Raw genomic sequence first — 24,483 nt, forward strand, 5'->3', positions numbered from 1 at the left:
AAAGGATGAACTCAGAATGCTGGAGAATTCAGGGGTGCTCAGATTACAGCAGCAGTAAAAATATGATTATCTTTATTATCAACTAACTAATCTTTTCTCTTCGAGTTTCTCAATGATTGGAATGAAACATGAGAAAATGCCTCAAAACCACTGATGATAGAATGATTCCCTGGGTGAGTTTTGTGGTGATCTTGAGTCTCCTGAAGTCATCTTAGGACTTCAAGTTTGAAAATGGCCTTCAATGACTGCTTCTGACGAATGTCACAACTCACTCACTTGTGGGGTGAGCTTGTGGGCTCATAACTGTGCTCTTAGCAACACATAACATAAAGGTTTTATTAGATAGAGATTTAAACCCATCAAACTAGCCAAGTAATGATAGTACGCTGGGTTTGTTCTTATATATCATCACAATTAATTTTTGAAAGAAGTCTGTTGGGTAGGCTTCATTATTTCCATTTTTTACAAATCACAAAATAAAGTTTACGATGATTGAGTAACTTAGCCGTGATCATATAGTTAATTTAGTGCCACAGAGAAGATATGAACATTAGTTTTCTAACACCCTTCAGGTGGTAAGTCTCATTTTGTGAACAGCTTTATAGTCATTATCAAGTATTATGGCATTTTTAGAATTGTTTTCATTTTTGGTACTGCCTTTCACACTTAATCACTTAAAACGTTGATAAAATTAAACCTGTACACTCACTGAGCAGCAAAAATAGCTTAAGACTATCTTTTTTGTGCCAAAGGTTATGAGAATCATTGTCCCAACCTCAATCCAGAGAAAGAATCCCTTACACCCAAAACCAAAATTCTCAAAAAGTGTGCATTTAAACAAGAAAAATATGGAAATATGTAGAATATCAAGGTTCTTAAAGCAACTGTTATGCGTAGAAAGTGAGCATACTTTATGTCAGTTTTTAGTGTCTGTTCCAGCTGCAAATGTGTAATATAATCTGAAAATTATACAGAGTAGTATTCATTTAAATGTGTAAACTTTACTGACAAGAAGACAGCTTCCAAAGAAATAGCAGAGCCCATTTTGTTAATTTTGTTTGGAGGGATTTCTTGGTAAATAAGGACAGAACAGAGCATAATAACTTATATGACACTTTAAATTGCATTTCAGGGCATCCAGCCAATTTTACAACCTGCATAGTATGAATAAGAAAGCAATATTGTTTAATTAGAACAGTAGACAGTCTTGATAAATGTGTTATATATTGATATTCATATATATGATGTGTATGTGTATTATACACACTTGTTACACAGATACACACATACCTCTACCCCCACTCACGCACAGTTTTTGTTGTTGTTGTTACAGGAGAAACCAAGTGTTAATGAGGTGACTCAGGGCAAACCATTACTGGAACATTTCATGTTGTAGGATTGTTCTTTGTATTGTGGAGCATCCGTATCTCTGGCTTCTGCCTACTAAATGCCAATAGCATCTCCCAATTATTGAGATAGACAAAAGTACCCTCACAACTTTCCAAAATGCCTCTTAGGAAATGCATGACTCCTGTTAAGAACAGCTGCTTTGAGAGGTGGCAAGGAACTCGAACTAGGTCAATTGGAGTCCTTCCCCAGGGATTTTCAAACTGGTAATGTCCAAGCTGTGAGAATGACTATGGAAACTGTCAGTGGGCATGTGCTTGCTACATGGAAGCAGTTGGCCTGCAATAAGAGAGATTAAAACTGATGCATAGAGGGAAGGAGAGACAACAAATGGAGCCAGACTGTAGTGCTGTTTCCCTGTCCTCCCCTTGATTTAGTGACATTCCTCCTGTAGCTAGCCCTGGTTGGGTTTCTGTTGCTTGCTACTAAAAGAGTCCTAAAATAATATAAGTACTTATTTGCACATTATTATTTTATGTCAGGTGTAATCAGTAATCATTATAATATGAAAGAAGCTGGACAAGGAAGATGTTCAATAAAGCCAAAAGAATGAGGATAACAACAAATAGAAAGTTATTTAAGGTTATGATGAATTACACCACAAAAATAAATTCCCAAAAACACTTGATGAGATTGAAACTTTTTATATATATTTGAAAATAAAAATAGATTGAGTGCAGAGATTGTGTGCTAATTTTAAATATTAAGGAAGAAAAGGTGTCCAAGGATAGCTAAAACGTTGTATCTGTTCCATGTAAAATCCTTTCTTGAAATGGAAAGCTAGGGCACTTACTTCTCCTTACATAATCTTTACTAGGTATTATTAAGAGCTCTCTGGTAAGGCAAATGTTTTCATTGGAAATGGCTATCTTATTAATATAGTAGATGTTTTCAGGATACCAGTGTCTATCAAAAGTTTGTCTTTGGTCCAACTTTGGTATAGATGTTCTTTGGAAAGTCTGCACATGAGATTTTCATTATAATAGAATGTTTAGTTACATAGAGATCAGCTATAAAATGTGTGCTAGGATGTCTAAAGAAATACAATTCAAAACAACAAAATGTTAAGAATGGTAAATATTACTATGTCTTGTGTTGTTTCTCCAGTAGAGTATGAAGCACATACTCTTCGGCTGATAATCAATTGTAGTTAGAGATGAAGGACATGGATATTAAGATTTAAGAGGAGAATCATTTAAGGAAAACTTTAATGAATTCATATCATATTTTTAGTTTGTTTTTAAAAATATCCATTCAGACACATGCAAATATTGATTTCTGGAGACTTCAAAGTAAAAAATAAAGGCTAACATGTGTTTACTTTTTGGCTAATTTCCGTTTATCCCTGTTCCTCGTTAAAATTGCTCTTTATTGTTATGAGAACTACCAATCTCATAGCTCTTCCCAGTTCTCCTGACCCACGATGATTCTTCTGACTTCATTTGCTAGTCCACCTAGCCTGAATCCCTAGGTCAAAGTTTCTAAAATTGACACACCTAGCAGCAAAACAAAAGTCACATAAATAATAAGTATCAGAATGGGAACTCAAAATCAAGTGCCCTTGCTTCCAAGGCCTTTGTAACAGCTGCTACTACTGCCATTTCCTTCCTTAATGATACAATGTATTAGGCTCTTCAAAGATAAGAGCTGAATGTTCATTTTTATCTTTTTTATAGAGCAGAACAAGATATTGGACATATAGTAGGAAGCTATATGTATTTATATTAGTGCAAGAGAATGATATTTTTTATGTTCTGTTTTATATTCACATTTCATTAAATTTTTTGATATTGATTGATAATTAAACTTCTGATTAAGCACACACATTTACTTTCATTTTATCTACCTGCAAATTTATTATTACTATTAAATGAAAGCATTGGATGATGGGAAAAAATTTGTTCATTTATTTGGCAGTTGATTCTGAGAACTGGAAAGAATCAGATTCTTAGTAAAAGTTCACATTTAAGCTTTTAAAAATGTCATTTAAATAGAAAGGAAAACAGGGGTACTGTAGGATCTATTCAGCTCAAAAATAGTAAAATGATTGGATATTATCAAATTCAATGATCAGAAAGTAAAGCAAAAATAATCAGTTTGAAATCATTTGCTTCAACAAAAGGTACTATTCTCTTTATTCTTCATCAGCTTCTTTACCTATTTGATCCAACAAAACCAACCTTTCTTCTCTTTATTGTGTGTAGCACAGACACTCAGGTCTTGAAACAAATTTGGAATTCTTGAATATAAGCTGTAGGTTATGGTCTAACTCTAAACAAAGAGCATTAAGTCCCATTATGTATTTCACAGTTTTGTTAATTAGCTTTTGTAATTTTATTGCTATTATTAAGGGTAATATACATTTATTTGTACTATTTCATTGTAACTCTATTTGCTATTAATAGTAGGAAATGATATGGATCAATAAAACCTCTATCGTTTGCATGTTTACATTATTTAAATTGTAATAAGAGAAAATTATAGCAGTGAAATATATTTGGTAACACAGCCATTTTTTTCCAGAGATATGTTGGAAACCCAACTGTTTGGGTCATGCAAATTAGATTAGAAAAAACCTTTAAGGAATAGATGTTATATAAAATTAAAGTGTCTGAATAGAATGACAAAATGACCAACCCAACTATCTTCCCATCTTTAAATTTTATGGGATTTTTAAAATGGATTACTATATCTTTTTAAACTAGTTTGTTTTCATTGAAGCTATTATTAAATGTTTAATGTTATATTTTAAAACATAATCAGAGCACTGGAAGCAACACCTTTGGCAAAGCTCCTAATTTTGTAAGGATATTTTATATAAAGATGCATATTATATCAATAATATGAAATAAGTAGTTGAAAATCTGTCTGAAGTATGTGATTAATATTGGCCAATAATCTGAATCTTTCAATCCCCAAATTTTAATCATATTTTTCCCTTCAAACAGTATTTATTTCTGGAATCATCTAGATAATAATTTTAAACCCTACACTTTGTTTGAATAAGTACTGTCTTACTATGTTGAACTGTGGTTGTTTTGGTTTGTTTTATCAAAAAGAAAGCTCCTTACAAATATTCTTAGAAGATATATCCATCCCTTTCACATGTTCTTTTTTTTTTTTAAAATAATTCTTTATTTATTTATTTATTTTTGGCTGTGTTGGGTCTTCGTTTCTGTGCGAGCGCTTTCTCCAGTTGCGGCAAGTGGGGGCCACTCTTCATAGCGGTGCACAGGCCTCTCACTATCGCGGCCTCTCGTGTTGTGGAGCACAGGCTCCAGACACGCAGGCTCAGTAGTTGCGGCTCACGGGCCTATTTGCTCTGCGGCATGTGGGATCTTCCCAGACCAGGGCTCGAACCCGTGTCCCCTGCATTGGCAGGCAGATTCTCAACCACTGCGCCACCAGGGAAGCCCCACATGATCTTATTTGATTCCTTTTACTCTAGAAAAATAATGAGATAGAATTATATTTCACTGGTATTTCTTTTGAAAAGTTTGTCAGAGGTATGAGAGAAGAGTCTCAAAAAGATTCCAAAACTCTTACCTTTCCATCTCCAGAAAGGCTTACCTTTCTAATCTTGATTTTCCACATCAGCTTCTTCTATGCTTCTGTCACACCTCCCTTGTTTCACACATTCACACTCTCTATCTGCTTTATGTTATGTATGTATGTACATGTGTATGTATGTATTTACTTGCTTATTGGCTATCATCTCCATTAGACTTTAAGTGCCATAAGGGCATGGATCTCATTTATTTATTTAATAGAAGTATAGTTGATTTACAATTTTTCAGGTGTACAGCAAATTGATTCAGTTATACACACATGCACACACTGATGTATATTTTATTAGATTCTTTTCCATTATAGGTTATTAGAAGATACTGAATATAGTTCCCTGTGTTATATATTAGGTCCTTGTTATTTATCTATTTTATATATAGCAGTATGTATCTGTTAATCCCAAATTCCTAATTTATCCTCCCCCCTTTCCTCTTTGGTAAGCATAATTTTGTTTTCTATGTCTGTGAGTTTGTGTTTTGTAAATAAGTTCATTTGCATCCTTTTTTTAAAGATTCCACATATAAGAGATATCGTATGATATTTGTCCTTCTCTGTCTGACTTACTCCACTTAGTATGATAATCTCTAGGTCCATCCATGTTGCTGCAAATGGCATTATTTCATTCTTTTTTATGGCTGAGTAATATTCCATTGTATAAATATACCACATCTTCTTCATCCATTCATCTGTCAATGGAGATACATTTAGGTTGCTTCCATGTCTTGGCTATTGTAAATAATGCTGCTATGAACATTGGGGTGCATGTATCTTTTTGACTTAGAGTTTTCATCTTTTCCAGGTACAGGGCATGGATCTCTTTTATTTTACTCACTGCTGTGTTCTCAGCATCTCGTCTAGAGACTAGAGTGTAAGGCATGGATTTTTGTCTGCTTTGCTCGTGACTGTAGTCCCAGAACGTAGAATAGTAAATGACATTAAAAAATATAGCTACAGATTGCATCTAGATTTTGGTTGTTCAGATAATAGCAATATACTAGTTTTGCAAAGCAGTGCTGCAGTCTTGCCCATCTTTAGGCTTGTGTGCTTTTGCAAAGTATTGCATTCAGAATTCAGAAATTCTCTATTTGTTTTAGATACTTTAAATTATGCTGTATAGAGGCAGAAGATTTTTCCAGAAGAAAACAGTGTTACCCATTTTTGGGGGGAGGCTGTCAGTGGCCCTTGATTCATTAACTCAAAGTTAAGAAAACCAACCACATCCAATATACCCTGCTTACTGATAAAAAGGAAACAGTTCACATGACCTTATCTATTGTCTAATGTCCCTGAGAGAATCTGAGGGAGGCGGTGGGGAAAAATAAGTGATGGCTCTTTCTAGACATTGAGTTTCTCTGTGGTCACCTGGTATTTTCTGTATTCATGGAAAGGTTATAAGCTGTCATGGTGGGCATAATTATAACAATTCTTCTATTTAACAATTAATTTTTCTGTGAGAAAGAAACTCCAATTATTTGGTGATGATAGGATAGATTTTCTAAGAATATACTCACCTCTTTACAGTCATATTTGGTATTAATGCCAGGTAATAGATTAGAAACCTCACCATCGTAAAGTTAAAATTAACCAGTTAAATATATGCCCACATTGTCAACAATTATTGCTTCTTTGTGTCGTAATAATAACATGGCTTGAAATAGTAATTTGGAGTAAAAAAAACACAGTTGTCTTTCCCCCCCACCCTCTTCATACATTTTAACTCTTTTAAATATGCACCACATCCCCTTTCTTTATTTTAACTTTAATGATCTTTTCTCTCCTGCGCCAGTGTGTCTAGAACAGAGGAGGTGAATGGCTAGAAATGGGAATGGGGTGAGGGGGAAACGAATGAGAAAGGAGCAAATACTAAAATGAATTTCTTTCCAAAAAAGGAAACAGCGGAATAATTTGCGTCCTTTCACTAAATGATGATCTATTTGCCTTCTTAATCCCACCTTCCCACAGCTCCCAGATTCACTCACACCCATGAACATTTTTTGAAAATGAAAGAAAAATGCATGCTAAATATATACCAAGTCAATTTATGTTGATGTTTTCCTTTCTTCATTTCTGTAACTGATTTTGGCACCTTAATACAATGATGATAGAATGCAAATCTTTATACAGTAACCTAGTTAGGATTCCTACAATAAATAATTCCCATATCCATCACTTTTAAAGCATCACTGCAAAGAGTAGAGTGCAGCAATGTGCTCTTATGTTTCTTATTTTCCAGATCAATCTGTTTTTCTTAATTTTAATTTATAATCAGCACAACTGAAGCTTCCTAATCATATCAGACATGCCAATCCTTTCAGAAGCAAATCTGATTTAACATCAAGGAGCCTGGCTTGTGTTCATGGAGGAGGAGGTTTTTCCCCACTGCTTCCCAGAAGTTTCTAGCTGGGACTTAACACATTTACACAGCTGAGATCCAAACCAGTTTCCTAATATTTGGTGGACGAAAATCTCTCTCAATTGAGCCAAGTAATCTACCATCTGGTCAGCATAGCAGAGGGTGTACCCAAGCGGGTGACTCTGGAGTTTCTTGTTTGTAGTTTTGGTGGAGAGGAAGAAAAATAAAGGAAATTGCTCTTGAAAAAGTCTGGAATAAATAAGAAGATGCTTCTTTTAAGGTGGAGTATTTACCTTAAACTTTTAAAGAGATGTATGGAAAAGGATAGAATATAGCCTTATTGTCCTATTTTGGTTTGCATCTCAGAACAGTTTAATCTAACAGACAAACACCACTGATCCTATCTTAAAGGATATACAATTTTCCACGGAGGAACTTTGTGGGTATTTTTGGCCTGTAAAACAGATAGCGGATGAGCTTTCCTTGCTAGCTGCAAGCTGGAGCCTGTGTCAGGCTTCACTAGGCACACAAGGCTCTGATTTTGTATCATTAAAGACTCATTATCTCTTTTAACTTCTGTTGAAAGCATTCATCCATAACTCTAGCTACTACTGAAACAATAGAGGCTCCTAGCTCAGTAATAATGCTTTCTTTTTTTTTTTTTTTTTTTTTTTTGCCAGCTTAAAGAGCCTTTAAAGGATGGATTGGCTTTCACAATGCAGAAACAAAAAGCTTCTGCTCAGGAAAATATAAAAGGTTATTTCTGTAAGTAACTTCAATTTTAAAGATTGGAGGAAAATCATCCGACGTGAGTTTCTCAGATCTGGGAGTCTGAGTATACCTGAATGTTTAATTCCTACTGGGGGAAATATTACATTTTCCAAAGGAGAATGACATGCCTTACTTATGCTTAGTCTCAAAGAGAAAAATACTTTAATAAGAATGAAACAGGCTTGGTGTATTGATCTTGCCAATTTGTTTGGTATTAATATATATTTGGCAGGGAGCTAAAGTCTCCATTGAATTCAGCAGTGGATTATATGAACAGTAATTTTTACATTTACCCGCTTTGTTTACACTTTCATTATACCTCTACTGCATTATCTGATGCCTTCATACAGTTTTCAATCTTATAGCCACTTTAATCTCCTCTTGCACTCAGCATATCTGAGTGAGTTTGTTGGCATAAGGGAATTTTGAAGGTTATATTACAGTACATGAATCAACGTAAAATGAAATGCACCGGAGACACGATCAGCCAGTTTTAATTCATTGCAGAAAGTTATAGATACCAAAATGCATTTAATGTAATCTGATCTCTTTATTCAGTCCTGAATTTACGAGGAATTCACCAGGAGTCAAATGACAACTTTGTTTTAAAAATAGTAGTCTATATCGAATGCCATTTTAATATATCTCTGACATATTTACATTTAAAGAGTAGGGAAAAGTGGAATCTTTGAACATAAATTTCTCTTTTCATAGAAAAGCAAAGCCTGAGAAAGATGATACTTTTGTTCATTAAAACATTATCTGTCATTGTAACATAGGTCAGGTTGGTGATAACAGTTAAATAAATCCAGCTCATCAGTACAGCTGGTAAACAGATTAGAAGCCCCCTAGATTACTGAGCATTTCATTTTAAAAAGGAGGCAAATAGCATCATTGTGCTCAGGTCTATTGAAAATGTTTTAGGTCAGCAAGCCTGCTCTTTGCCTGGAATGATCAAATGTTCTCGGTTCAGGCTGGTCAACAAGAAGACACGGACAGTGGCTTCCCAGCAACTTCTCTACCAGCAACACATATAGATGTTAAACTTCAGTCAATTATTGTTTGGTTATAAGACATGATCCTTCATTTGGGGTCCTAAGTTGTTTTGGTAATGCTGTCCCCATCAAAATCACTCGTCTTACCTGGGAATTTTTCATATTTCTCATATTTGAGAAATCTCCTTTTCTCACACACCATACCACTGGACTTTAGGTTGAAGGGCAAATGTGGGAATACTACTTGCTATTTTTATTTCAACACACAGAATTTGTAATCCATTCCAAAACAAACAAAATTTCCTTTTTGTGTCTCTGAAAATTTCCTATTATGTAGAAAAGCTATGTACAGCCCAAGGAAATAACACAGTTTGTTGTAACTAATACATTGATAGCATCTTAGCTCATTAAATGTCGAAATTATTATCACTATTATAAAAATAATATTTAAGACATAGATACTATAAGTGTATTTTATATATTATACTTCTATTAGCTATAAATAAAATTGTATAAATAATAAATACTTTTATTAAGTATGTGAAATAAAATTTTAGGTTTCACCACAAATGTTATGTAATAATAACAGCATTTGGATGGAGGTCTTTCTGAGTGATTAGTTTAATAGATGATTTTGTAACTAGAACTGAATTCTATATCACTTCAGAATTATATTTATGGTAATAATAGTCAAATGTCTAGTTTTTATTTAATAGACATAAATTTTCATTCCAAGAGTATTCCAAAGCAAAAATGCACCACTTTCAAATACTTTTATTTATTTGGTTCATTTTACTCTTGGAAAATAATGAAATAGTACTATATTTCCTTTATATTTCTTTCAAAAGTAGATCATGGGGATGGAGAAGAGATAAAAGAGTTAACATATTGAAGGAGAAATTATTTTTAGAATCAATGACCAGACGCCCTAGAATTTTTGGTTCAAATAAATCAGGAGTAAAAACAATTTATGAGAATCATCTCCGGACAGTCTGTCCAAATAGACGTATATCCCCAGAGGGAAAGCTTGATCCAATCCAGTTTAAATGAGGTAAGAAAAAGGGTTTCCACCATTTCCTTTGAAAGGGTAATTTTCCCAGAGTCCAACAAACATCAGTGTTAGAAGCAGTGTTAGAAAATACCTCTTAATACACAGTCTGAGTATTCCCTGACTCAATTGCTCCATTTCTTCTGTGATCCTTTCAAAAATTGGTTGACTAGTCATACCTTCCCTCAGTTTCCACCTATTCAAGCTACATTTAGTTCTGTATGTTTTCATTATGGTTCAATTCCTCTAATCAAAGGTATTTATTTTTCTCATTTTAAACTGTTTTTTTTTTTTTTTGGTAAATCTGTGGCAAGATAGTGTTTTAACTATGCTTTTGTAAGTGGTAAGAAGAAAGAGTCTTTTCTAGCTTGTAAACACAATCTCTAATAATGTAGCCCAACTTAGGATGCTCAAGAAAATCATATACTGAGAGCTTTTCAGTACTAACTTGTTGCGTCTCTTTCTTTTGAATATCCGTATACTTTGACTTTTTCAGGGTAAATCTCAAGTGATCTTTATTCCCTCTACCTGTGTAAGTTGTCTCAGTTATGCCAGGCTTGCCAAATAGGATGAGAAATATTTATTGTTTATCTTTATTGTTTATCTTTGCTCCTCTGAGCTACCTTTCATAACCTTGATAACTATTTCAACTATATTTGAGTCACAAAAGTGAGCACAGCAAAAATATAATAGAGAAATCATTAACACCATCTTTGGGTACATAGTCTTAAAGTAAAATTAATAACTGACTTAAAAGGTTATTATTTTGTATTAACAGAACTTTGGGATGAAATGGCAAAAGTCGTATTTGACATACAAGTTGATTTTCTTTCCTTTCTAGGTGAGAAGAATGGTGGTGGTGCTGGGGTAAGTGGAGTGATTGGAAACAGGCAAGTTTTGTGATGAGAAACCATGAGGATGGTGTCTAAAACAGCACTTTGGAGGAGGATATGCAAGGGCTTCATTTAGGTGCAAGGGCTTAGGTCATTGAAATGAGTGCTTGCAGAAGACAAGAGTCCCTGTGGTCCGCTTGCAGTATCCTAAACCCCAATCAATAATCCCCAACCCTCTCTATATCTTTCAGCATCGTTTCCTCCTTCTCAGCAGCTCCTTTTCCACCCATTTGGAGTTGGCTTTTAAAGGATGAAGATTTTATTCATTCTAGGAAAGTTCAGATTTTAACAAGATTTTGCATACAAAAGGCTTCAAGATTTAAGGTGTGCAGGTGACACTTTTAAACAAGATGCTCTTTGCACAGATAATTCCATGGTTCTTGGAGATGGAGTCAATTCACCTAATCCATCCAAATTTCAATTGTTTTCCAAATGTTCAAAATCATGTAGATGTAATAGAGAAATATTTTGTAATTTGCCAGAAATGTGATAGAACTGATCAGGTATATGAAACCTGTTATTCAAATCGGCAAGTATGAGGAAATATTCTTTGGTTCCCCTACAGTGCTAACATTGAGACTGATTCATCTTAGAAGAAAAAGATAGCAAGAAAAAATCTATGGTGGTCAACTTTTTTAAAAGATCAATCATTATCTTGTCTCGATAACCTGTGCCTTCTCCAACAATTTTTGTTTTGTTACACCTCCACAGTATGCTGTCTGTGACACCTGTTAAATTTGCCATATGGGCAGTCATTTATGTTTTTTCTTGAAAACCATGGGTCTGTTCACCAGAAAGAATGTTAAGAACAGTTACAGTCTTGATGGGAACAAATGCAGCAATGGTTAATTGATGATACTCATAAAGGAATAAACATTGCAATACTACAAACATTAATACAACCTGCGGTCCTCACACCACACTTTGAAATCTGGTTTTGCCACTGGTCAGTAATTGAATATAATCAAGTATTGTCGCATTATATGTATATTAATGTAAATATTTATAACTCTCTTGCATTTGGAAATTTGCTGTCTAACTATATCACCAATGTTATCAGAGTCCAAAAAAGAAAAGAAAGCTTTGATAAAGAAGTCAGATAGAAAGTAAAAACTCTGAGTGTAGTTGCCACTGAAGGTTAGGGGCAAAGGTGTAGGAAGGAAAGCTGGGATACAAAATGATGCCTGTTAATTCATAGAGCAACTGCGTGCATCCATTTGAGGTAATGCAAACACATGAAAAAAGTTAAATGACCAAATCCAATTATATGCATCAATCCTATCTTCTTGAGCAATTATCATTCTTTTGTAAACTGCAATTTTGGCCACTTGTGTGTACCAACCCTTAATTGTTAGTAATTCTCTAGTTTTCTAGCATTTTGTAAAGAGATATTTAGCACACAACACTGCTGCTGCCAGCTATTTACACTGTAGAACGGAATTACCAAACAGACACACAAAAATCATGGGAGGCAGTCACTTGTGGCATTCTTAAGTATTTTGCTCTTTTACTTGATATTTAAATACAGAAAATTATTGGCAGAATCAGTGATAATCATAAGAATCCCGGGCCATGGCTACTATTTTTCTTTCCATGTCACAATCTCATCAAGAATTATAGAAACTCTTTCCTATATTAAATGATACAAATATAAACAAGGACCATCATGACCGCTTCTGCTGGTGATTTACTAAAACCCTCCATTTTGCTCAGAAATATAATTTTTAATAAACAGTAGGAATAGAAACTAGTCATAATAATGTACCAACCAATCTTTCAAAAATGTCTGTGTGTACTTCCTGCAGACTTGAACGATATTTTCTATATAATCAAGTCAGAAGGTTGGTGACATTGTTCAGGAATTCCTAATGTCATGGGGAATCCAGGGTGGCCATGGTTGGGAAGACTCCCTAGATTTCTTTACTCTTTCTTCAAAAAGGAAGCCATTGGGAACCTTAAATACATGTTACTAAGTGAAAGAAGCCAATCTGAAAAGGCTACATACTGTGTGATTCCAAAAATAGAACATTCTGGAAAAGGCAAGCTATGGAGACAACAAAAAGATGAGTGGTTGCCAGAGTTGGGGTGCAGGGTGTGATGAATAGGCAGAGCACAGAGGATTTTTAGGGCAGTGAAAATACATGATATTGTAATGATAGATATATGTCCTTGTACATTCATCCAAACCTGTAGAATGTACACCACCAAGAGTGAACCCTAAGGTGAACTATGGATTTGAGGTGATTATTATGGGGCCAATGTAGGCTCATTCTTGGTAAAAAAAAAAAAATGTACCATTCTGATGAGTGAATGTTGATTATGGGGGAGACTATGTATGTGTGTGAGCAAGAGGTAGGTACATGGGAAATCTCTGTACTTTCTGCTCAGTTTTGTTGTAGACTTAAACTACTCTTAAAAATGAAGTCTTTTTAAAAAGGGGGCCATTGCACTGGTTCATCTCAAAGATGCCTCATGGGTTTCTGAGGGTGGCCTTTAGTGACACTTTAAATTGGTTAGTGAAGGGTAATGCTGATGGCTAGTGGAAAAGAGCTGGCTGTCCCTGGACTCAAGAGATTTGAATTCTCCTGATCTTCTTTTCCTCACTAGTTATGCAATTCATATACACAGCCTGGGGTTTGATTTCCTCATCTATCCAATGAGGACATTGAATGAGATTTGTAAACTACCTTCAAATCCCAAGTTTGTTTTTTTTTTAACAGCCAGTGATTTGTAATTTGTATATTTTCCCAAGCATTTCCTTGCTTATGGTTATTTGAAGCTATTTTTGTGACATCTTTACTGTTTTTTTTGATTGCCTGTTCTTGTGTTTGTTGCCTTCTTTAATGGACTTTTGAAAAAAGTCTAAATATAAGCTATTTTAGAATGAATAGTTTCTTCTCATGTCTTTTATTATTTGACCCACCTTTTTCTCCTGTTATTTTTGGACTACTAAATTGAAAATACTTTTTTTTTTTTAATTCTCCTATTCCCTAATCTCTTTGTTTGGAATGATTTACTTTTTTTTTTTTAATAGTAATCTTTTATTTATTTATTTATTTTTATATTTTTTATTTTTGGCTGTGTTGGGTCTTCGTTTCTGTGCGAGGGCTTTCTCTAGTTGTGGCAAGCGGGGGCCACTCTTCATCGCGGTGCGCGGGCCTCTCACTGTCGCGGCCTCTCTTGTTGCGGAGCACAGGCTCCAGACGCGCAGGCTCAGTAGTTGTGGCTCACGGGCCTAGTTGCTCCGCGGCATGTGGGATCTTCCCAGACCAGGGCTCGAACCCTTGTCCCCTGCATTAGCAGGCAGATTCTCAACCACTGCGCCACCAAGGAAGCCCGGAATGATTTACTTTTGAATTTGATCTTGTTTGCCAGTTCTCATAAGGTTGCATTTAGTCCATGGACATCCTGAGATCTTTCAGAAATCTGAAAAATCAGAAATTTCAGTACTCTGCCCACCCTGTTCTTTTTGTGTTTTCTTATTGCGTATTCATCAAAGCCTAGATTCTCCCTTTGGATTTAGAATCTCTTCCAACTTATGTTGTAAATCTTATTTATTTTTTAGTTCTAATTAACATTCCATGGAGTCCATTTCTGGCTGAATAGCAATCATCTTATGTCCAAAACTGAATGTATTACCTTCCCATCCCAAAATGCTCCCGTGCCCTCTTTCCTCTCTTAGAAGATGATGTCATTATCCACAAAGTCTCCACTGCTAGAAACATTGGCATCATCCTCAGCATCATTTTTTCTTATTCCTCATCCAATAGTTCACCATCCTCATTGCCACAGCCTCACCTTATTCTTCCTTATGCCATGTACCATCACTTCTGGAGATGCAGTCTTTATAATGTAGAGCTATGTGAGGGGAGTTCCAGAAGACTGAGGATGCCTGCAAGAATGGAGATTGGCATTTCGTTTCTCAGTTGGTCATTTGTCTGGGCAGCTGACTTGTTCATCTGCCAAGCATCTACATGGGCAGGACAAAAGCCATTAGACAGAAAGGGATGACAGCACACAGCAGAGGAACAGAGGCAGAGCATCCTCTGTCATCCACAAAGGTGTGTGAGTTCTCCACAGGTCAGTGGGCATCACAGAGCCCTAGAGGTTGGGTCAAAGGACTCAGAAAGAAGCTGCGTGTTTTTTGATGGGGGCAGGAGCTGGAAGATTTGGAAGAAATTGAGCTGGAGCTGCTTAATGCCTGCACACAGAGGTCCACAGCAGCCAGAAAAACAGAGATAGGCAGCCTGGAAAGATGCCCATAGAATTAGGTCTGGAAAATGGAAAGTGGAAGGAGATATGTCTCAGATGGAGCATGTGTCCCAGAGCAGATCATGAAAACCTTCAGCCCCTGCAACAAGGTCAAGGTGAAGAAAGAGGAATTAGAAAGGGAAGCCTACCCTTTCCTTCTTCAGATCCCTGCAGCCATAAACCTTAGCTGCAGTAGGTAAATGAGTATTTAAATGTGGTAAAAAAGAAGTTTTAAAGAGGATAATAGCTGAAAATGAAAAGTTACAACTTTAATAACTGGAAGTGTTCAAGAGAGTTTGAAATCTGCCCAAGATGTGATTTAGTACATATCCACAGGATAGGGCAATTTGACATACTGAAAAGGACAATGGTTTGCGAATAAAAACTATATCATGTCTTCACTCCACCAATCTGTGACAATTCCATAAACCACTTAGCTATCACATACCATATTGCATGGTATTTCTATTTACATGTCTATTTCCCCACCTAGGGCACCTATATCCCTAGTTCCTCGCATTTCATGCATGTTCAAAAGTATTTGTTAATGAATGAAGGAATACATGCATGAACAATATCAGTGTTCAAAACAGTGTACAAAAGCAGATATGAGATCCTCAAAAGGAGAAGAATTAGGCAAAAATAATAAACTGCATCCCTAAGGGACAGGTGCTATTTAAATACTGAAACATGTATATTCATCGCTAAAAATAAAATTCATAACAAGCTGCCTGTTTGTACTCCATTCTACTCCCCTTTCCATCCTAGCCTCTGTTTCTTTTAATCTAAATTCTTCCACTCCCACAAAAGACATAGGATTGCTACTGTACTTTAAATATTATACCGCTTGTGTTTTTTGGTCATAGGCTATTGACTGGCTAGTTCTGTATGTTAACTACTATTTAGATACTGTGAGATGATTATGTAAAACTTTGAATTAAAAGAGGTCATCATTTTTGCTGGGTCATCATTTTCCTTCTCCATATTTTGTAACGCAAGATTCTCAGATCATCTGGTGTAGTTGCTTTAACAAGTTTTGAAACTGCAAATGTGAACTTTTCATGGTTTTAGACCCATGCCCATGTGAAGCTGTTTCAGAAGATTGAGAATATGCTACTTTTCTTCTTTAAAAAATAGTAGTTTTCGTTGCTTTCTGCTTTGGAGTTGCAAACCAATACTGCCATCCACTGTTCCTTTGGATAATCTTTTTCCCACAGTTCTTGCCAAGATGTTTTGCGAAGAAAACCTGACAACAAAATTAAGTTCTTTGAAAGGATGGGGAGTTTGTTACTTTCAGGCAAGCACTGCACTGAAGATCGTAAAGGAATCAAACATCATGACTTATCTTCTTTTTCCAAATGCCTTGATGGAGAAAACACACTCTCAAAATGTGAGCAAGTAAATGAGCAATCTATAGAGTAAACTTCTTCCTGGACATCACAGGAGGGAAAAAAAATCACCTAGTGCCTCTTTGATCACTGCTTAACTTTGCTTCATGTGGCTCCCCAGACTCAGGGTTATTTCTCATCGCAGTCATATTCTAATGTTTTGGGAAGAAAGCCAGTCTTTTCCTCCAAGCCAGCACACAGGGTTCTCTGTTTGTCTTATACGTTCAGAAAGGTCTTCCAGCTCTTTGAGAGCAGAGCCCGTGTTCCTAACGTCTAACACTTCTAACTGATTGAATTCCTTTTTGTTCTGCTCTGCAGGTATCCCTTCTGTATTATGCATCTCTTTTGAGCCTTACCCTTTCTCTCTTCAGTTCAGTTTTCAACTAATAAATTTGTAATTAAGATTATGAGGAATTCCTTATTTTTCTTTCTTATGAAACAGAATTGACCCTTTGGGACATGTAGGCATAATCAAGGGCCAAAAATGTGAGGCTGATAATGTCATTATTGAAAGGCCTTGAGGGGACCTGGTCCAATTCCTGACTCTACGTGTGAAGAAACTGAGACCCAGGCACTCAGTAATGGCAAAGCCAGTGGCAGAACCCAGGTCTCTCCACCCTGGTCAAAGCCTTTTTCCTGCAAAATGCTCCTCCCAGATGCACAGTTCATCTCTTTGTCCCTGGGTTATAGGACATCTTAAGTGGCTTTTTAAAAAAAATAACATAAACCTCTCTGAAGACTTCTTTGTTCCTCTGTGCACCTCATACTCCTCTTAAATCCCAACTCCCGGAAAAGTAGCAGGATGTCTAGGTTGAGAAAGAGTTCACGACAGTGACATCCTTCTTTCCTTTCACTCAGGAGAGGAGAAGGTATGTGAGCAAGATAGCCTGGAAAGAACAGAGAGGAGAACTGTCTGTCTTTTAGTCCTGTTTTAGTAAGAGGACAATTAAATATTATTTTACTTGTCTAGATTTATAGCTCCTACATCAGGAGATCTCAATTCCTTCATTCGTACAGACACCATTTATGTTTGAACTGTTCTTTGGATTTATGCAGGCCATATCTGCTCAGTATCCCTTGAAATAGCCCTCAGGCAGGCCACATGGTAATACTGGAAAGCTGAGTGGCTGTCTCAATGTTTGTTTAATGCTATTCATTCAGCAACCACAATCTGCTTGAAAAAACACACCAATATGTGGTTCCTGTTCCCATCATATTCCAACCCAATGGGGTGCTGGTGCTTTTTATTTTATGAATTGACATTGTGTAGGTGTGAGGTTGAGCTGTACAAAGTTTTCCTGCAAAAGAAGACGGTGCTGGAATGCTTTAAGGAAAATCATTTCTTTCTCTAATAACAGATTTTTTTCTAAATAAATGATTATCAAAGATAAAAGTGATTTAGAGAAGTTAGTGGAGGCTGGTAGGTAAAAAGTACACTGAGAGAAGGACCATAGTGGGCAGAAAAGGGACTGATATGTTTAATTGTAAGATAAAAAGTAGTAAGAAAATGACTCTTTACCAAAATTGTATGTAATAAGTATTATGTTCAGAATTTGGAATATATTATCTCATTCCTCATAAAGTTCTGGAAGCAATTATAATTATACCCACTTTTCAGGTGAATAAACTAAGACTGGGAGAACAAGGGACTTCTCTGAGATCACTTAGAAAATAAGCACCAACATGAGGAATGAGTCCAGGTGTGTCTGAATAGAAAGCTTACAGAAGAAAGTGAGCTTAAGGCATCTGCTGGCAATAAGAAGTTGATTTACTTGTCTGGAGTGAAAAATTCATAAGAAATATTGGGGCAGGAACCCAGAAAGATAGGAATTCTGAATGCTAGGTTGAATTTATTTAATTTTATTCTATAGACAATGAGGAATCATTGGTGCTTTTAAGTGATACGGAGGAGTCATCAAAATTGTGTTTTAGAAAAAAAAAATATCTGGTAGTCATGTGCAAAGTGGACATTGCAAACAATAAGACCAATCTGAGAACTATTCCAATAGCCCAAGAATGATGCTAATGGGAAGATGAAAATAAACAATTTTTATAGGGTGACCTTACAGCATAGCACAAAATGACCTGATGATGTAAATAATTTATTCATTCACTTATTCCACTAATATTTATCACTATGCTAAGGATTGGCATCTTATACTTCAATCAGGAACCTATATATATATATATATTTTTTTTTGAATGCTCTCATTGAAGACTTTCTTTTTGAATTTTATTTTATTTTTTTATACAGCAGGTTCTTATTAGTTATCCATTTTATACATATTAGTGTATATATGTCAATCCCAATCTCCCAGTTCATCACACCACCACCCCACCCCCATGCCGCTTTCCCCCCTTGGTGTCCATACGTTTGTTCTCTACATCTGTGTCTCTATTTCTGCCCTGCAAACCGGTTCATCTGTACCATTTTTCTAGGTTCCACATATATGCGTTAATATACGATATTTGTTTTTCTCTTTCTGACTTATTTCACTCTGTATGACAGTCTCTAGATCCATACACGTCTATACAAATGACCCAATTTCATTCCTTTCTATGGCTGAGTAATATTCCATTGTATATATGTACCACATCTTCTTTATCCATTCGTCTGTCGATGGGCATTTAGGTTGCTTCCATGACCTGGCTATTGTAAATAGTGCTGCAATGAACATTGGGGTGCATGTGTCTTTTTGAATTATGATTTTCTCTGGGTATATGCCCAGTAGTGGGATTGCTGGATCATATGGTAATTCTATTTTTAGTTTCTTAAGGAACCTCCATACTGTTCTCCATAGTGGCTGTATCAATTTACATTGCCACTAACAGTGCAAGAGGGTTCCCTTTCTCTCCAGCATTTGTTGTTTGTAGATTTTCTGATGATGCCCATTCTAACTGGTGTGAGGTGATACCTCATTGTAGTTTTGATTTGCATTTCTCTAATAATTAGTGATGTTGAGCAGCTTTTCATGTGTTTCTTGGCCATCTGTATGTCTTCTTTGGAGAAATGTCTATTTAGGTCTTCTGCCCATTTTTGGATTGGGTTTTTTTGTTTGTTTGTTTATTTGTTTTTGTTTTTATTTATTTATTTATTTATTTTTGGCTGTGTTGGGTCTTCGTTTCTGTGCGAGGGCTTTCTCTAGTTGCGGCAAGTGGGGGCCACTCTTCATCACGGTGCGCAGGCCTCTCACTGTCGTGGCCTCTCTTGTTGCAGAGCACAGGCTCCAGATATGCAGGCTCAGTAGTTGTGGCTCACGGGCTTAGTTGCTCCGCGGCATGTGGGATCTTCCCAGACCAGGGCTCGAACCCGTGTCCCCTGCATTGGCAGGCAGATTCTCAACCACTGCACCAACAGGGACGCCCCGGGTTGTTTTTTAAATATTGAGCTGCATGAGCTGTTTATATATTTTGGAGATTAATCCTTTGTCTGTTGATTCATTTGCAAATATTTTCTCCCATTCTGAGGGTTTGCCTTTTCGTCTTGTTTGTAGTTTCCTTTGCTTTGCAAGAGCTTTTAAGTTTCATTAGGTCCCATTTGTTTATTTGTGTTTTTATTTCCATTACTCTAATAGGTGGATCAAAAAAGATCTTGCTGTGATTTATGTCAAAGAGTGTTCTTCCTATGTTTTCCTCTAAGAGTTTTATAGTGTCTGGTCTTACATTTAGGTCTCTAATCCATTTTGAGTTTATTTTTGTGTATGGTGTTAAGGAGTGTTCTAATTTCATTCTTTTACATGTAGCTGTCCAGTTTTCCCAGCACCACTTATTGAAGAGACTGTCTTTTCTCCACTGTATATCCTTGCCTCCTTTGTCATAGATTAGTTGACCATAGGTGTATGGGTTTACCTCTGGGCTTTCTATCCTGTTTCATTGATCTATATTTCTGTTTTTGTGCCAGTACCATATAGTCTTGATTACTGTAGTTTTATAGTATAGTCTCAAGTCAGGGAGTCTTATTCCTTCAGCTTCGTTTTTTTCCCTCAAGACTGCTTTGGCTATTCAGGGTCTTTTGTGTCTCCATACAAATTTTAAGATTTTTTGTTCTAGTTCTGTAAAAAATGCCATTGGTAATTTGATAGGGATTGCATTGAATCTGTAGATTGCTTTGGGTAGTATAGTCATTTTCACAGTATTGATTCTTCTAACCCAAGAACGTGGTATATTTCTCCATCTGTTTATGTCATCTTTGATTTCTTTCATCAGTGTCTTAATAGTTTTCTGCATACAGGTCTTTTGTCCCTCTAGGTAGGTTTATTCCTAGGTATTTTATTCTTTTTGTTGCAATGGTAAATGGGAGTGTTTCCTTAATTTCTTTTTCAAATTTTTCATCATTAATGTATAGGAATACAAGAGATTTCTGTGCATTAATTTTGTATCTGGCAACTTTACCAAATTCATTGATTAGCTCTAGTAGTTTTTTCGTGGCATCTTTAGGATTCTCTATGTATCGTATCATGTCATCTGCAAACAGTGACAGTTTTACTTCTTTTCCAATTTGTATTCCTTTTGTCTCTTTTTCTTCTCTGATTGCCGTGGCTAGGACTTCCAAAATTATGTTGAATAATAGTGGTGCGAATGGACATTCTTGTCTTGTTCTTGATCTTAGAGGAAATGCTTTCAGTATTTCACCATTGAGAATGATGTTTGCTGTGGGTTTGCTGTATATGGCCTTTATTATGTTGAGGTAGGTTCCCTCTATGCCCAGGAAACCTATATTTTTTATTTGAACATTTTATTTGGAAATAATTATAGATTCATATGCAATTTTAAGAAATAATGCAGAGATAATCTTGTGTACCCTTTATTCAGTTTCCCCCATTTTTAACAATTTGCAAAAATTCTAGTTTATATCATCACCAGGATATTGATATTGATATAGTCCACTGATCTTATTCAGATTTCCCTATGTTTACTTATACTCCATGTGTTTAAAATATTATTTATTCTATAGGTACAGTATATTCTTACTATGCTCGTTTAACTAGTTTCTATCATAAATCCTCACCAGTTCCCCAGCTCACCGCAAGGAGAGTCTAAGAACTTTGTTAAATGCACCATGGACTAGCCTGCCCATCACTCAGGTCCCAAACTAACAGGTCTGAAACTGTGTTTAAGTCTTACTTCTTGTCGTTAAAACCTGCTTATCTTTTCCTTCAACTGACTTTCATCTTTCCTGAAAGTTTTGGCAACTTGTGATGTATTTTTCTATCATTCCAGTAAACAGTTCATTACTATACTGAAATGGCCCTCACTCTTAGAGAGCTGTATATTCTGCTCCTCTCAGGATTCATATTCTTCTCTAACCTGCCTGGATCTGTCTATTTGAAGACCTCCAAGTGGGTCGTACAAGACCCACAGATGTTACTTCTGACTCATGAGCAGTGTGACTTTGAGTCTCAATATTCTTGTTTTTCTACTCCAAAATCTCATGATGCTGTGGGAAGCTTACCCTGCATTTTCTGTCCTTTTTATTCTTATTTTGTACCTGCTTTTTATCCTCTCAGACTACCTGGGCTCTCACTTTGCCTGCTCAATATCCCCTAAAACCTTTTCTCAGGAGGGAATCAGAGAGCTTCTTGCACACCGTGTACATGGTCCATGCAGCTAACAAGGGGGAGCAAATGTGTGGGCATCAGCAGTGCTTTGGGGATGGCATTTGGTTAGGGAAATCCAGGATTGTCTATCTAGGGGAAGTGGAATAATATGAAAAGCACTAGACCCTGAAAGTAGACTGCCTGGATTTGAACCCAGGCTCTGCGACTTAGTGGCTATGTGACCTTGGGAAATTACTTACCATCTCTGAGCCTCAATTTCTGCATTTGTAATATGTAAAAAGTAACAGTTCTTCACAGCATTGCTTTAAGTATTAGATGAGCTAGTGTAACTTAAGCACATAGCATCATGCTTGGCACACAGTAAGCATTCAACCCAGTGTTATAATTTAAAAAGGCATAGACATAACTGGTGTGTGGCATTCATGCAGCACCTATAGATCTCCTGATGGCTAGATTATTTTTAAAACTGCCGTTTCTTATTACCCAAATTTATTCTTCTATCCCTCATAGTTGTTGTATTGCTGGATAATATGGCAAAATTTTTTAAATGTTTGAATTTTGTTTCTAAAGAGTAATAAAACACATGTTTATGGGGGCTTTCTTATATCTATATCATGCTACAGAGATATCTGTGTGTGTTTTTGGAAAAGAGGAAGGGGACAAGTGTATTCAATATGTATTAATCAGGAATCTATATTTTATTTGGAAATAATTATAGATTGATTTGCAATTATAAGAAGTAGTACAGAGATACCCTGTGAATTCTTTACCCAGTTTCCTCCATTTTTAACATGTATTATGTGTAGTCTTATACTAACACTTTAGACTTGTTAACTCAAATAATCTTAAAATAACCCTTTGGAGCAGGTATCAAATTCTGCAATATTTAGAAGAGGATATTAAGACTCAGAAAGATCAAATAACTTGTCCAAGGTCACAGGTCTAATCCCTGACAGGTCAAAAGTAGAACACAATGCTCTTTACACTATAATATATCTCCTCCTCTGACTATTCTGTGTGTTCTTGGAGAAGCTGTAGTAAAAAGAAATGATGGGTTAATAAATATCTTAATGCAATAAATTTAAGAATTTGGTGACAATTTTTTTTTGAGAATAGTTTATACAGACCCACTTTGAAGTGAGATTTCCAAGCCTACATTTTCACTGCCAATTCCAGAAAAAGCCCAGTTAAAGGGCATTAAAATGAAATTAACTTAAAAAAAAAACTCCTACTGTATTATTTTTTTAAGTTTGAGTTAAAATAATCTTAGTAACTCAGTGAAAGTGTTCTTTGATATCTTCATGTTTCTTGCTTTGCATCTTGTAGTTATGTAACAGTCACAAAATAATATTTTGAGAGATAAAATGAAAACAGTAGAGCTAATAATTTGGCAGTGTTTAAGAGTGCCAAAATATTTTCAGCAAAGTGTTGATTCTCACCATGTTTATCCCCTTTCCTTTCCTCCACCCTGCTAGAATTCTCTGCTAGCAATCAAGCTGGCTAAGGTTAGGAAGATTACCAGATGCAGCAATTGCTACGCCAAAGTGAATTAATAACTAGGCAAAATGCCTTCTGCATAAATTTTTGTCGAGGTCAGAGGGATTCTCAGTTCTGGGAGGGGAAATGTCCTTTGAAGGAAGGATAGATAGAGTCAACAGCAGTCCCTGAATCCATACCTCAAAGGATCTACCCCCTCTTTCAGTCACAAACAAACACCATTTATCTACCTGTTGTTCAAATCCTTCCTAATTCTGGAAGTTATCAGCAGCTTTTTTCTGATTATTGTTGATTAGCCCTTAGGCTCTAATATGCAGTTTGTTTCCCCCTTGATTATTTGATCTTCACTTTTCCTGTGTGACGTCTAAAATTGTTTGTTTTATAAGTGAGAGAAAGTCAAAGCAAATTCAGTTATGTGAAAAGAAGAGTTTATTGGAGCACGGAATCCAAGAAAAAGTTGCTCAACAAACTTTAGATCTACTTGAGGATCCACTGGCTTCAACAGTAATATTTGAATTATTTACCAAATCTCAAATGTCAAACTTGAAGGCTTCAGAGTCTGCCTGAGATTTTTAGAAAAAAATAAACATATAACATTTACTTGTTATATTTACCAAGACTGACATGGTATTCTAATAAAGTGTAATCAATGGCCAAATACCACTATCATGTCGTTGACCAGGTTTTCGGCGACATGATTTGGATCTCAAAGTTTTTGCTGTTGAGGTTGAATGTAATCCATTCAAATAAAATCA

At 35.9% G+C, this 24,483-nt stretch overlaps 1 long non-coding RNA gene across 1 annotated transcript in view; it reads left to right on the forward strand.

Annotated features, from left to right (window-relative positions):
• The window catches only part of LOC132360516 (uncharacterized), a 123,739-nt gene that overhangs the window by 44,799 nt on the left and 54,457 nt on the right, over window positions 1-24,483 (forward strand). The window contains exon 2 of the long non-coding RNA XR_009501118.1: window positions 10,983-11,008. This is a non-coding gene — a long non-coding RNA (uncharacterized LOC132360516). The remainder of the gene's footprint in view (window positions 1-10,982; window positions 11,009-24,483) is intronic.

The sequence above is a fragment of the Balaenoptera ricei genome, chromosome 2 (genome assembly GCF_028023285.1).
Source record: "Balaenoptera ricei isolate mBalRic1 chromosome 2, mBalRic1.hap2, whole genome shotgun sequence".
In the NCBI taxonomy this organism is placed as follows: domain Eukaryota; kingdom Metazoa; phylum Chordata; class Mammalia; order Artiodactyla; family Balaenopteridae; genus Balaenoptera; species Balaenoptera ricei.